This window comes from Rhipicephalus microplus, chromosome 9 (genome assembly GCF_043290135.1).
Source record: "Rhipicephalus microplus isolate Deutch F79 chromosome 9, USDA_Rmic, whole genome shotgun sequence".
NCBI classification, from domain to species: domain Eukaryota; kingdom Metazoa; phylum Arthropoda; class Arachnida; order Ixodida; family Ixodidae; genus Rhipicephalus; species Rhipicephalus microplus.
Window position 1 is genome coordinate 4,901,255 of NC_134708.1, and position 16,232 is coordinate 4,917,486.

Consider the following 16,232-nt stretch of genomic DNA (forward strand, 5'->3'; position numbering starts at 1 on the left):
TTTGACGACGCACGCGACGATATTTTGACATTATTCGTGTCTTCACCAGTGCATCATATTCGTCAAACTATCTTACCGTCCCATGCTAATTTTGGTTCACGTCAAGTTAAGGGGGTGACCATGAAAGCACCCAAACGTAAGCAGTTAGATAGATAGATAGATAGATAGATAGATAGATAGATAGATAGATAGATAGATAGATAGATAGATAGATAGATAGATAGATAGATAGATAGATAGATAGATAGATAGATACGCTCAAAGTCGCCAAAGTTCGCTAAGAAATGCTTCGCATTTAAAAAGCTCTGGGGACTAAGCGGTTGTCTTCTAACGTCTTCAAAACGCCACATGATCGTGGCATATAGTAGAGTGCGCACAGGACATAGATGTAGGTCAAATGGGGGTTCCAGTTCAACATTATTTTTCACACAGTCATGTTTGAGCGCAATGATACAAATACTCAGAGACAAGTATAATGGCTACATCAAGAACATAAAATACAATAAACAGCGAAAAGACGCAAAAACCGACATTTTAAGCAGAGACGTGAGCAAACAGTGGAAGGAAAAGAAATTTACGTATATATCAATAAGAGATAAATCATTTTAAATGAAAATAAAAAAAACAGTGAAATAAATTTTTTGTACATATAAGAAACTTCTGGATGTTCTGCGCCCACTCTTGCAAGCGTACTAGCTCCGTAGGAGCCCTGAATAGGGTATACCTTTTCCTCGCACCACTTTTTTGTTTTTGCATAACGACACAGAACACGCTCTTTATTTCTTTTTGGGCACAGTGTGCGTTGGAGCGGTTAGAGAGACCCTAAGTTGCTCGCAGGCATAATTAAGACGAACTTCAATACGCAGCTCGGAATAAAATTGCCACATCTAAGAAAATATCAGTGTCAGATCCAAGTTTGACAGGAGACCAGCGCCCATAACGTTCTGCTTTCTTTAATGACACACAATTTCACTTCTTAGTGGTAGCTGTGACAAGTTAAACAGAAACATATGGGCTCAAAGTAACCTGGGACGTTTCTCTGCTATATGAAAAAAAAAAGCACTACCATAACTAATGCACACAATGTTGCTCATCACGACAGCAATCACGTGCTTGATGAAGCTGCTGCAAGTGCTCATCACCTTTATGATTTATTATTTTAAAGGGGTACTGACACAAAAACTTGAAGGCTAATGCGATTGAGTGCAGCCTTGTGAGCTTTGGCGCATCTTTTTTGTAAACCTGTATGAGCTGAACACAGTTAATTAAGACAGAACAGTTCTGTGTGTAAAATGCGGCCATTCGATGTAAAATTTTAACTTTTTATATTTTGTTCGTGTGTTCTGAAGTGGCGAAAGTTAAGCTGACTGATTTCTAAGACAAAACTCAATCGATTCAAATAAGATTAACTTCTTCGTATTGGTACGTTCGTAATGTGAAAGGTCAATTTATAAAAGCAGCTTTAATTTACAACTGACATATAGACTTAATGAGCAAACATGGAACTCAGAATATGCGAATTAATGCAAAAATTACCAACATGTAATCCCTAAGACACGTCGTATTTGACTCAATCACGTTTGTTATGAAGGTGCGGATAGCTTTCTTACAAAAATTGAGTATTGAATGAAGTTCAGCGGCACGAAGAGACTTGAAGCAATCAGAGATTTTTCCCAAAAAAGGATGTCGCTGGAAATAGTACAAGTTGACTTGTAGATCAACCGTCAAGGCGGCGTTGCCCTCACGAAGAAATGTTCACTTTTCAAAACGTTGCCTTCAGCGACGTTTCCTGCAATGATTTCTAGAACCACTTATAATTAATCACATGAATTTGAGTGGCAGTATTAGAAGTAAAGACTCACAAAGTTTCAAACCACAGCTACATGAATTTCATGAAAAGGAAGGAGTCTATAATTACTTGGCATCATTTGAACTACATGCCCAATGTAAAAGAAGCAAAAACTATGTAGCTGAGCCAACACGAATTCAAGCCTTTTCGACAGCGGCTCGGTTTGCAGAGAACCGGGTTTACTCACGCCCTCCTGCAAAATCATCATCATCAGCCTACGTTCACTGCAGGACAAAAGCCTCTAACATGTTCCACCAGTTAACCCGGTCCTGTGCTTGCTGCTGCCAATTTATACCCGCAAACTTCTTAATCTGATCTGCCCACCTAACCTTCTGTCTCCCCCTAACCCGCTTGCCTTCTCTGGGAATCCAGTTAGTTGCCCTTAATGACCAGCGGTTATCCTATCTACGCGCTACATGCCCAGCCCATGTCCATTTCCTCTTCTTGATTTCAACTATGATATCCTTAACCCTCGTTTGTTCCCTAATCCACTCTGCTCTCTTCTTGTCTCTTAAGGTTACACCTACCATATTTATTTCCATTGCTCACTGCGTTGTCCTCAATTTAAGCTGAACTCTCTTTGTAAGTCTCCAGGTTACTGCTCCGTAGCCATGTACCGGCAAGATACAGCTGTTATATGCCTTCTTCTTGGGGGATAGTGGCAATCTACCTGTCGTAATTTGAGAGTGCTTGCCAAATGTGCTCCACCCCATTCTTATTTATTTATTTATTCTAGTTACTTCAGTCTCGTGGTTCGGCTCCGCGGTTTATTACCTGCCCTAAGTAGACATGGTATTTTACATCTTGAAGTGCACTATTATCTATCTCGAAGCGCTGCTCTCTTCCGAGGTTGTTGTACTTTACTTTCGTTTTCTGCAGATTAATTTTAAGACCCACATTTCTGCTCTTCTTGTCTAACTCCGTAATCATGAGTTGCAATTCGTCCCCTGAGTTACTCAGCAATGCAATGTCATGTCATCGGCAAAGCGCAAGTGTCTAAGGTACTCTCCATTAACTGTTATCCCTAACTGCTCCCATTCTTGGCTTCTGAAAACCTCCTGTAAGCACACGGTAAATAGCATTGGGGAGATTGTGTCCCCCCGTGCCTTACACCCTTCTTGATTGGTATTCTGTTGCTTTCTTTATGAAGCACAATGGTAGCAGTTGATCCCCTGTAGATTTTTCTTGCAGGATGTGTATATATACTTCATCGACGCCCTGATTCTGCAGTGTCTGCATGACGGCTGATATTTCTACTGAATCAAACGCCCTCTCGTAATTTATGAAGGCAATGTATAGTGGTTGGTTATATTCTGAGCATTTCTCTATTACTTGATTGATAGTATGAATGTGGTCAATTGTTGAGCAGCCTGTTCGAAATCCTGCTTGTTCCTTTGGTTGATTGAATTCGAATGTTTTTTTTTTACTCTGTTTGCAGTTATCTTTGTAAATAGCTTGTATAATACAGAGAGTATACAAGCAAAATCATTACAAGCTTAAATAATGGGTCCAAATACTTATGCTCACCTGTTGCCATCAGGAAACCTTAAAAAAAAACTTCGTGGAATTAAATATCCCAGGGTTAACACATCGCCGCAGCGAAAGACATGAGCTGCCCGATTTAGCCACCTTCGTCGAATGCATGGTTGACTTGTTTAGCTTACTGTGGCTTCCCTTCTCTGCCCGTCACAACCTGCTGTCTTTATCTTTCCCGTACTTGGCCGGCCAATCAAGCGAGATAACTGAAAGGGGCGGAGGCAAGCACCAATTTAACCACAGAACACCATGCAAGATGCAAGCACTGCGAATGCTGCGAACTCATGTAAACCACTTTACGCGGTTCATCTGATTTAAAATTCGCAAAATAAGAAATAAAATATACAATAACCAAAAAGTTCTTCACGGTGATATCAAATTCCTTTATTTGTAAAAGCTTGTGAAAGCCAACAAATGCGAACATCCACATCAACCTCAATTTGTTCAACCAGATCTTGGGATGCCCGCAACCGCTACGACCATGCATGTTCCTTGAAACAGAAACTATTACCGAGTTTCCTAGGCCTGTGCCAGCCTCCGTGATTGCATTCACGGGCAATGAGTGACATGACCAGTGTGATGATGCTTCGAGACATTCCTACCCGAACAAGCTTTTTATTTTACTATTTGTCTAGAATGCAACCCAGCGCATAGCTGGCACAATATTGTGTGGTGGCAGGGCAGTGGTGATATGGCGGGAAAAATTCGGCGCGCTCCGAAGTTGCTGCTAAGTCCGCACCAAGAAGGTTATATATGTATGTATGTATGTATGTATGTATGTATGTATGTATGTATGTATGTATGTATGTATGTATATGTATGTATGTATGTGTGTATATATATATATATATATATATATATATATATATATATATATATATATATATATATATATGTATATATATATATATATATAAAAATATATATATATATATATATATATATATATATATATATATATATATATATATATATATATATATATATATATATATATATATATATATATATATATATATATATATAATAAGGGAGAGAAGTGTATACCTAAGGGATCGTATTTCCGTGTTTTGACACAATATTAAAGAGATATAACAGACAGTAATGCAAAGGAATGTACAGGGGAAGTTATTAGAACCAATGGAATGTAAATAAGAAGAAAGAAAAGTGGATGAAAAAATAACCAACCGTGGGCAGGAATCGAACCTACGACCTTCGAATAACGCGTTCGATGTGGGAGTGTGTGTGTGTGTGTGTGTGTGTGTGTGTGTGTGTGTGTGTGTGTGTGTGTGTGTGTGTGTGTGTGTGTGTGTGTGTGTGTGTGTGTGTGTGTGTGTGTGTGCAGTGGAAGCTCTCGCAACGCCTTGTTAACGGAACTGAAGCGAGGTTTTTGCCCTTTAAAAACATCCGAGACACGTTCTTTTCTGGTGGTGCCCGCCCGTTTAGAAAAGAGCCTCGAGATCAAGTGGCTTTTGTCTGTTAGTTCCAATGATACGTAAATTATATAAGATTGTTATTGCCGACGAAGGCTAAGAAATACTAGACTGACACTCCTGCAGCAGTATCTGACCTGAAAAAGTTACCGTAATGAAGTTCTCCTGCGGGCGAGGAAAATGCCCTTTTCTTTCGCTCGTGTTCAAGTACACTGTACCTTCGCCAAACCAGCCCCGCCGTGGTGGTCTAGTGGCTAAGGTACTCGTGCTGACCCGCAGGTCGCGGGATCGAATCCCGGCTGCGGCGGCTGCATTTCTGATGGAGGCGGAAATGTTGTAGGCCCGTGTGCTCAGATTTGTGTGCGGCCCCGCCGCGGTGGTCTAGTGGCTAAGGTGCTCGGCTGCTGACCCGCAGGTCGCGGGTTCAAATCCCGGCTGCGGCGGCTGCATTTCCAATGGAGGCGGAAATGTTGTAGGCCCGTGTGCTCACATTTGGGTGCACGTTAAAGAACCCCAGGTGGTAAAAATTTCCGGAGCCCTCCACTACGGCGTCTCTCATAATCATATGGTGGTTTTGGCACGTTAAACCTCACATATCAATCAATCAGATTTGGGTGCACGTCAAAGAACCCCAGGTGGTGGAAATTTCCGGAGCCCTCCACTACGGCGTCTCTCATAATCATAGCGTGGTTTTGGGACGTTAAACCCCTCAAACCAATCATCCTTTGCCAAACCACATAGGTATTATATAACTATATAGGCATATAGGTAGTATGGACGTTAGACTCTGGAGTTTTGCGGACACGCAGCACTACCTGTCGACGCAGTTTTGGGTAGTGCAAAGCCCGACTCCCTTGCACAGTTTGGTGCGCAACAAGGTGCAACTACAGCGTACGAAACACTCAGAAAAAGAGCTACGAAGTTCTCCCCGCTAGTCAGACGCGTCACCGAATCACCGTGAAGTGCTTGCTGGTTCACTCGCCAGAACGACAGCGAAAAGAAGAGCAGACGCAACAGCTCCGCGCTCTACGTAACAAGACTCCAGTCAATACTGTGGCATTGCGAATTGCTACGGACGTAATTGACTGCAGTTTTACTGTTTTGCGCAGCTTTCGCGAAGCACGACGGCGAGAGCGCTGGATACGAGCCGTTGCGAAAGTCTTGGCGAATTACTTGCATTCTCCACGGCCGTTCGCATGAGAAAATGTGATAATGTAGGCCTCCTGTTTTTATTTTGAGTAGCTTTGACGAAGAAACGTGGTGACTTTGATTACGAAGCTTAAAAGAGCCTCTGACCGCGGTGCGCGCCGTGCAGCAGCAGACAGGTGATGAGCGCGATAAACATCTCACACGGCGCGACCACCGATAATCTGAAGTTGCACAGCATTACGCCTGAGGGCTTTCAAGGCTCCAAGTTTTGGCGTTGTTTTGGAAATGCGAACACGTACGTCATAGAGGTAAATCGCAAAATGATCGTGACCACAATCAGTTTTTTCTTGCCGTTGGTCTCCGCGATTGCCGGAGCTACCTCGGAGGCCTCAGTGGACACGCATGTATCCCCATTCGCAGTAGATACAAACGGATGATAATCGTCAACAAAACATTCTAGCATGCGTAATAAAACAGTTCAACGAACAGGATGCGAGAGATCGATAAATAATCCAACTGCAAAGAAGAAAATCATCAGGGCCATTCGTACCGGATAAAGCGAGCTTTGTATCACTGATCGCAAGATAGATTGCTCATGTATGTGCTTCATCGCTTTGGCATCATCTGTATGCCCTAGTATATATATATATATATATATATATATATATATATATATATATATATATATATATATATATATGTGTGTGTGTGTGTGTGTGTGTGTGTGTATGTGTGTGTGTGTGTGTGTGTGTGTGTGTGTGTGTGTGTGTGTGTGTGTGCGTGTGTGTGTGTGTGTGTGTGTGTGTGTGTGTGTGTGTGTGTATGTGTGAGCCCTTAAGTATACACGTCTTTCTCTTATTCATTAACGGGGGTCTCGTACTGGCAGACTTGGTGCCTTTAGGTTGTAGGCGAGGGACTAGTGGTCAGCTGCCAGTTAGTAATAAGTTCACGTGCTACGTGACTCCAAACAGGCTCATAAAGAGTGTGCCACACTCGCCGCCATGGGTACTGGTGGCGCTGACTGACACTCCCACGTTTAATTGGGAGTGTCCCCAATAAAGTGTCCCCAATACCCAATAAAGTGGCTGGGGGGATAGCTGTCGTGGTAGCTCAGTGGTAGAGCATCGAACGCGTTATTCGAAGGTCGCAGGTTCGGATCCTGCCCACGGCAAGTTATCTTTGCACCCACTTTTCTTTCTTCTGATTTACATTACAATTGGCCTAATAACTTCCCCTATACCTTACTTGGCATTATTGTCCGTTAGATCTCATTAATATTGACACAAAACAGCCGCTGAACACGGCTGCATGAAAGAGGAGGACGAAGTGAGTTTTCGTTGGATGCTGGTCTGGCGCCATCTTGCTCGTCCAGTTCTGTGCGCTGTAAATAGACCACTACACAAGTTACTCGTAACATTATTGGTGGAGGTGGACGATCCCCGTACCTCAATGGAGACGCGCAGCGGTCGCACCATCGGCGACCTTTCGACTGCTTCGACTGCTGGTACTTCCTCTACGCCGCCCTCATCAGTCCAAGCCACCACCTACGTCACACTCCCGCACCTCCGGGATCCCGGCACTTTCTCCGGTGATGGTACGATCGATCTTGGCATTTGGCTGAAGCGGTACGAGCGCGTCAGTGCTACTCACCGCTGGGATCCCACGCTCATGCTCGCCAACGTGCTTTTCTACCTGAACGGCCCTCCCCGAACATGGTTTGAAAGCCACGAAGCCGACATAACGAGCTGGGATCTCTTCAAAGAAAAGATACGTGACCTGTTTGGCGATTCGTCTGGTCGTCAGCTCGCTGCGAAGAAGACTCTTGCCACACGGGCCCAGTCTTCCACCGAATCGTACGTCTCCTACATTCTGACGTCTTGGCCCTTTGTTCCAAGGCCGACCAGTCCATGTCAGAACACGAAAAGGTTAACCACGTCTTGAAAGGCATTGCTGACGATGCTTTCAACCTGCTGGTTTTTAACAACGTCTCGAGCATCGACACAATCCTTAAAGAATGCCGACGTCTCGAACAAGCTAAAGCCCGCCGCGTAGCCCAAAGCATCGTGCGCCTTCCGAACACAGCGGCCACTTCTTCGTGTGACGACGCCTTCCACCAGGCCCCTCTACGTGACAACCTTACACGCATCATTCGTCGAGAGGTCGAGGCAGCACAACCGGTAGCCACGTCATTACCAACGCCTGCGCCTTTTCCGACCACGATCTCTTTAATACAAGCGGTCGTTCGCCAAGAGCTATCGAATGTCGGCCTACATCCTCTTCCTACCGTATACTCTGCTGAGCCTTCTTATCGTACCCCTTCTGCGCCTCGCATACAACGCAATTCGTCCGAATGGCGTACTCCTGATGACAGGCCCATATGTTTTAACTGTCGACGCGTTGGTCATATCGCTCGTCACTGCCGCAGCCGCTGGGCCCCACCGTCCCATTATGCACCTCAGTATCACGCCACTTCTGCTCACCAGTCGTCCCCATCACTTTCTCCATCAACGCCGACCACATTTTCCGCTCCTACAGCACCTCTGAGCAGACCTCGCTACGACCGGTCACCGTCCCCTGCTCGTCGTCAGTCCCGGTCGCCCCCACAACGCCGTGCTGCCTCCCCGACCTATTCGCAGCATCTCCGACCGGAAAACTAGGCCATGCAGCTTCTGGAGGTGGAGCTGCGTTGACGACCTTCGTAAGAAATCCTCGATTAACATTAACAACGAACCGGAACCTTTTGGACGTTACTGTCGACAATGTTCGTGTCAATGCATTGATAGATACTGGCGCGCATGTGTCCATTATGAGTGCTAACCTTCGCCGCCGACTTATAAAAGTTGTCACGCCCGCCCTCAACCGAGCTGTACGAGTCGCCGATGGAGGAACTGCCGCAATTCTTGGCATGTGCTCTGCGCGAGTGTCTATTGGGGAGAGAAGCACTGTCGTTCTTTTCGCCGTTATCGAACATTACCCTCATGAACTCATTCTCGGTATGGATTTTCTAGCCACGCACTCTGCCCTCATAAACTGTTCAGCTAGCTCTCTCCATCTCGATTTACCCCTCTTTTCCGACCCGCCTAGCCCACCGCAAATCAGTCTCTGCTGCATTGATTTCACGCCCCTCCTAACTCTGTCACACATGTCGACTTATCCTCCACGCCGCCAGTACCTGATGGTGATTACATGGTGGCCCCGATTCCTGCCGTGATGCTTACGCATGGGGTTGCTGTGCCGCATATGATTCTGACGATTAAGAGAAACCACACCTTCCTTCCACTGGTCAACTTTTCACTCACCACCCAAGTTTTGCCACAGGGTATCTCCCTGGCCAAAATTGCCGCTCTCCAAGATGACCATGTCGAGCCCTTCAGAGTTGACGATTGCTGCAGCTCAGTCAGTGGTTCCACTCCATCACGTTCTTGGGGCGCCGACATCGAGCGAATGGTGTCATCGGACCTCGTCTGAGCAAGCTGCAGCGCTTTGACACGTTCTTGAGGGATATCGTAGCATTTTAGACTTTGCCAGCAACTCTTTAGGCCAAACGACCAATGTCACCCACCGCATAAATACTGGCCATGCAACCCCCATTCACCGACGCCCCTACCGTGTGTCTGCGTCGGAGCGTGCAATATTACAACATGAAGTCGGCAAAATGCTTGCGAAAAACATTATCGAGCCTTCATGCAGCCCCTGGGCTTCTCCAGTCGTCCTTGTTAAAAAGAAAGATGGAACATGGCGCTTTTGTGTCGATTACCGTCACCTTAACAAAATTACCAAAAGAGACGTTTATCCTTTACCTCGCATCGACGACGCCCTCGACTGCCTGTACGGAGCCACTTATTTTTCAACTATTGACCTTCGGTCAGGGTACTGGCAGATAGCCGTCGACGAGATGGACCGCGAGAAGACCGCATTCATCACTCCTGATAGTCTTTATCAGTTTAAGGTGATGCCCTTTGGACTCTGCAATGCACCAGCCACATTTGAAAGAATGATGGACTCATTGCTCCAAGGGTTGAAATGGTCCACCTGCTTGTGTTACCTTGACGATGTTATTGTCTTTTCGCCCACATTCGACTCGCATCTTGATCGGCTGTCAGCTATTCTGGACGTTTTTCGTCGAGCCGGACTTTAGCTTAACGCCTCCAAGTGCCGCTTCGCTCGTCGTCAAATTTCCGTGCTCGGTCACCTTGTCGATGCCCAAGGCGTGCGTCCAGACCCAGAAAAAATTCGCGCAGTCATGAACTTTCCCGTTCCGAAGACCACAAAAGATGTCCGCAGTTTTGTGGGGTTGTGCTCATATTTCAGACGCTTTGTTAAGGACTTTGCGACCATTTCACGCCTACTCACAGACCTCTTGAAGAAAGACGCCTCGTTTACCTGGGGCCATGACCAAGCGTCATCGTTTTCGCAACTTACGACACTGCTTACAACGCCACCAATCTTGGCTCACTTCGATCCATTAGCCCCAACCGAGGTTCACACGGACGCCAGTGGACACGGCATAGGAGCAGTGCTATTGCAGCAACAACGCGGACACGACCGTGTTATAGCCTACGCAAGTCGACTGCTATCTCCAGCCGAGCGCAACTATACCATCACGGAGCGCGAGTGCCTCGCCCTTGTATGGGCAGTCGCCAAGTTTCGCCCATACCTGTACGGGCGCTCATTCCGTGTTGTCACGGATCATCACGCGCTCTCTGGCTAGCCTCCCTGAAGGACCCCACGGGACGTCTCGCTCACTGGGCTCTACGCCTTCAAGAGTACACTTTCTCTGTAATGTACAAAACAGGGCGATTACATCAGGATGCGGATTGTTTATCCCGCTACCCTGTTGACGAAGCAACCGATGCTGACGCTATCACGGACGTTTTTTCCGTGGCGAAGAGCAACGTCGGGATGCTTCTTTACGAGCCATCATTGACAAACTGGAGTCAACGCCTCGCGACCGGTCTTTACGAATGTTTTTGGTGAAAGACGGGATCCTATATCGCCGTAACCTTGATTCCTTCGGATCAGACTTACTTCCTGTCACCCCAGCGCACCTGCGTTCCACTGTCCTGCATCAACTTCATGACGCCCCCATGACGGGCCATTTGGGCGTTTCTCGCACATACGATCGGGTACGACGTCGGTTTTTTTGGCCTGGACTTGCCCGCTTTGTTCGACGCTATGTCGCCGCTTGTGAGCCCTGTCAGCGTCGCAAAACGCCGTCTGCCCTCCCAGCCGGCTACCTTCAGCCAATCGACGTTCCCAACGAGCCTTTCTTTCGAGTTGGTCTCGACCTGCTGGGCTCTTTTCCACTCTCCACAGCCGGAAATAAATGGATTGCTGTTGCCACGGACTACGCGACGCGGTACGCAATCACACGAGCACTCCCGACCAGCTGCGCTACCGACGTTGCGGACTTTCCGCTGTACGACATAATATTAGTGCACGGTGCTCCCCGTCAACTTCTCACCGACCGTGGCCGCACGTTCTTATCAGCTGTCGTTCATGAAATCCTGAGGTCTTGCCATACCAAGCACAAAGTTACTACTTCGTACCATCCCCAGTCAAATGGCCTCACGGAGCGCCTTAACAGGACCCTAACCGATATGCTTGCCAAATACGTTGCGCCAGACCACCATGATTGGGACATTCATTTGCCGTATGTGACGTTCGCCTACAATTCATTTCGTCACAACACTGCCGGCTATTCGCCCTTCTATCTACTATATGGCCGGGACCCAACTCTACCCTTAGACACTTTACTACCTGCGGCCACTGAATATGCCGGGGAAGCCATTGCCCGCGCCGACCACGCGCGCCAAGTCGCCCGTAACCGTCTACAGGCTTCACAGGCGCGCCAACAACAGCTCTACAATTCTCACCATAGGGACGTGCATTTTTCTCCGGGTTCTCTCGTGCTCCTCTGGTCACCTACTCGGCGTGTGGGACTGTCTGAAAAACTGTTGTCACCATACACTGGACCATTCCGTATCGTTCGCCAAGTGGCAGACGTCACGTGCGAGATTGTTCCAACCGATCCAACAAAGTCATCGTCAGCTCCGAGCGACACCGTTCACGTGGCTCGGCTAAAGCCCTATTACCCCCCTTCGACATCATCTGCGTAAATTTAGCACCGGGACGGTGCTTCTACCGACGGGGGTTATGATACAAAACAGCCGCTAAACACGACTGCATGAAAGAGGAGGACGAAGTGAGTTTTCGTTGGATGCTGGTCTGGCGCCATCTCGCTCGTCCAGTTCTGTGCGCTGTAAATAGATCACTAAACAAGTTACTCGTAACAATATTGTGTAAATGCGAAAAACGAGGTCCTAAGTATACACTTCTTTTCCTTATATATATATATATATATATATATATATATATATATATATATATATATATATATATATATATATATATATATATATATATATGTATATATATATATATATATATATATATATATATGTTTCTGAAGCGAGGTTGAATTGACAGAAGCAGCTTGCCAGATCCTTGATTTTCAAGAAAACGCGCCTCAAGACAACAAAACAGGAGGGCCTATGCACGCTCGCTTTACACTACCCATTTATGGCCAGCGCGTTGATGGGGGCGCTGGTGGCAGCGTTTTTCGCAGCGCCACCTGGACAGAGCCTGACGTCTGAAGGCTTATCGTGCCCCCACCAAGATGGCGGCCATCAGTATCATCTTTTGGGAGGCACGGCTTCACTTTTGAGGAAGAATATTTACTCCAGCAATTTTTTAAACCTCCTTGGTCTGCACAGCCCATAAATGCTTTGTTGCTGCAGGGCGAAGCTGGTTTTGCAAAGGGGCAACTTTTCCTCAGAGTAGCAAAAACGTAGAAACGTGCCCACAGACATAGATAGGGTTCTCCTCTCAGGGCAAGGTTCGTCACGTCGCTGCGACCAACGTTATTAGAAATAGTAACGTTGGCTGCAACCCCCTACCTAGTATCCTAGTATGTCAATGTGCAGGGCTGCCTTTGCGCCCCTTCCCCCCCCCCCCCCCCCCCGTCGAGTCGCAGCGTCCCACTCCCTATTATACCTATGTTTCGGGCTGACTGCGCTTCCTCCCCCACTAACTTCATGCAATTCAACGACCTAGCGCGGATGAAGCTTCACCTAAAAGGTATAGCAGGTGCGGGACAACCGAACATGCACCGTTAGCAGTACGGAAACTCCCAAGCAGGCAGCAAGTGCTCCAATGCATCCTCACCATATACCCTTTGGCGAAACATTGACACTTGCCTTCCTCACCAGTGAAATATGCCACCATTTATTCACCAGCTTCAGCATGATTTTTAATATACGAAATGCACAAATACCACTGTGGTGTGCACTTGTACTGTCGCCTTCCACATGTTCTAGTGAAATCGGTAGTTTAAAAAATGTTGTAGTGCCCCATATATCACAAATAATCCGAGGACATAAACAGGTGCTAAACACTAGAACATTCATGCATTCTATACTTCCTACTGGCAACATAATTCACCACACAGAGAAAGCTAACAAGACGAGGAACGTTGATGAGAAAATGAATAGATGTAAGATGCAAATTATAAAATATTAGCAATGAGCTAATTAAGACAGAAAAAAGGTACGTAGCAACTACTTTAGGAAGTGCTCTATTCGTCATCAGAGAGATCACATCATTTTCCCTAACTGCACAGTAATAGACAGCCATGAGAGCAAAAGTGCTTACCTGAGCAGCAGTATGTACAGTGCAATGTGTAAACAGACACATGACTAAGCTAAAGTACGCTCAGATCTAACACACCTGAAAGTTTATAATGCGACATGTGCAGCAGGCATCCCTCCCTGGGTAAATCATCATCAGTGTGCTTCAGCATCATTTTTTTTTTTTAAGGGGCAAAGGCGTGGGTCTGTACATCCTCTGATGTTGTACGTAGCTACCCGTGGCACATACCCACTCTAGAGCGGGTCTGTTCCACAGAAGATGGAGATGGGATATGGCGGTACTTGGAGTTTTCACTAGATTGATGCTTGGACGGACGGACAGACAGACTAGCAGACGGATGGACAGACATGCGGAGCAGGTATGTGCCACAGGGTGGTCGCACAGACTGACGGAAGCAAGAATAAAGGGACGAACGGAAGCAAGGACGCGCTGACGACGCTTCGCCTCACCCATCATCATTCACTCCAGGGGTATGCTGTGTTTTTTTATGCTACCAAACAGATAAGCTATGTTTTAAGCGCTACAGTTTGATACAACTTTGGAAGGCTGAAGCATTTCCACCTTAACGATGGATGAATACGAGCCTGTGTAAAAGGACACACACTCTAGACTTGAACGGTGCGCCAGTGATCGTGCGGATGGAGAACATGTAAAAAAACATGAGCGGGGTCACTCCTTTTGTTGAAGAGGTAATCAGCTGCCATGTTTCGGCCATCAACTACAGGCAAACATTAAGTCTACATGGATTGCTGAAAAAGTTCTAAAAACCCCACTTTATGCCAAAAAAAATACTCATTTTGAAAGAACATGTTTGCAGTGGTCCACATGGTCAGCACAATTCAAACCGCCATCTTGTGACGTAGCATAAGTCATGCCTGCCTTGTCCTATTTGACAGCCGGTGCAGCAGTACACAGGCAGCAAAGTTCAGTCAGAGCCAGGCAAAGACAGAACTTACAAACTGCATTGTTAAAGTCATTTCCACAAATCAAATGGAGACCCACAAGTTGCTTTTATTCTCCATTGCAATGCACTACAGCAGTGGTTCTAAGCCATGGGTGTGTCGGGGAACCCTTGTGGACTGGTGGAAGCGATGGGGTACCCCTTGCAGCAGAGAGAGGGAGGGTACCTAGGTAAATTAACACAACTGGAGCGTGAAACATGTGCCTTTTAGTTCTACCAAAACATCAAACGTGCCACATCACTTCATTTTGGACAGTTAATCGATATGTAACACAGCCATGCTAAAGCGGGGTTTAAGCACGCATAAAAGAAAAAGCAGGTGAGGGTTTCCCGGGCCATAGAAATGGTTTCGCGGACTCCTATTTGAGAACCACTGCACTACCCTGCTCTTTTTATCATGGATAACTTTAGTACCAATGACTGACTATACAGAAGGCCTTCTACATCATTGGGCTATAGCACAACTATGTCCCGCTGGTGGTGCAAACAATGTTTTACATTTCGTTTCTTGATTAGTATGCATTACATTAATGTTTTTGACTTCGACATAAATTATTTTTATTTAGTGTCCTTTCAATAAAATTCTGTTGTAAGTTCAGCGATTGTGTTTTTTTCTCATACGCTGAACACAAAAATGAAAATATAGTTCAAGCCTAAATTATTTAACACTGTTGCCTTTCAAAAATAAATGCCATCGAATATACGTACAAATCATGTATGCACAAACATATGTTCAACAGTAGCATATGTTTTATATAATCGGTTGTTTGCACTTGCACTACCATGCTAACAGGAATACGAGTATTAACACTAGAAGTGGTAAGCTGATATGCAATGTTTATGCTCGCGAGGATGGCAGCCCCGGACACTGCTACATAAATCAACTCGATGGCACCTAACTACGGGAGTTGCTCGGAGGGTTTCAAGCTGAACAGTTGTGCTGCCTGCGACCTCTGATGCAGCGCAACCTGGTTTGCCCTCCGCGATCTGCAGACGCTGTGCAGCTCTCACTGTGTGGTGCCCTGTCCTCGGACTTCTTCGGCCGGCTCTCAACTTTCCCCATCTATTTTTTTCTGTCGCTTGCCTGTCCTATATTTTTCCAGTATTCTTTTCATCTCTCCTTCCCCCTTCCCTTACTCGGCACTACGCCGGGTCTCCCAAAAGGCAGACAGAAATTAGGTGCCTTTTTCCTCTTCTCAAGAATCGCTCACCACTGCAATAACCCGACGAGCGATTGAACCATAGCAGTACATAAAAATATTTATAAAATTGGATAGTCAACATTGCAAGCACAACTGACATCTCACTATCATTGCACACAAAAACTATTTTCCAAAGCAGTATCGAGAGCTGGCATGGCTCTGTGATAGAATACTTGGGTGCCATGCGGATTTCTTGGATTCGGTTGCAGCTGGGGCCGCGATATTCATTCTTCGCATTCGTACGGTAAATGCTGCCAATGTCAGCTTTTTAAAATGTGAAGCATTTCTTAGCGAACTTCGGCGACTTCGACTTTGAGCGTATCTGTCTGCCTGTCTGTCTGTCCGTCTATCCATCTAGCCGCCTACTACTTTCAGCTCTTCTGGCCGTCTTG

At 46.2% G+C, this 16,232-nt stretch overlaps 1 protein-coding gene across 3 annotated transcripts in view; it reads right to left on the minus strand.

Annotated features, from left to right (window-relative positions):
* Positions 1–16,232, minus strand: part of shot (dystonin-like protein short stop) — a 710,700-nt gene that overhangs the window by 386,009 nt on the left and 308,459 nt on the right. The window lies entirely within an intron of this gene.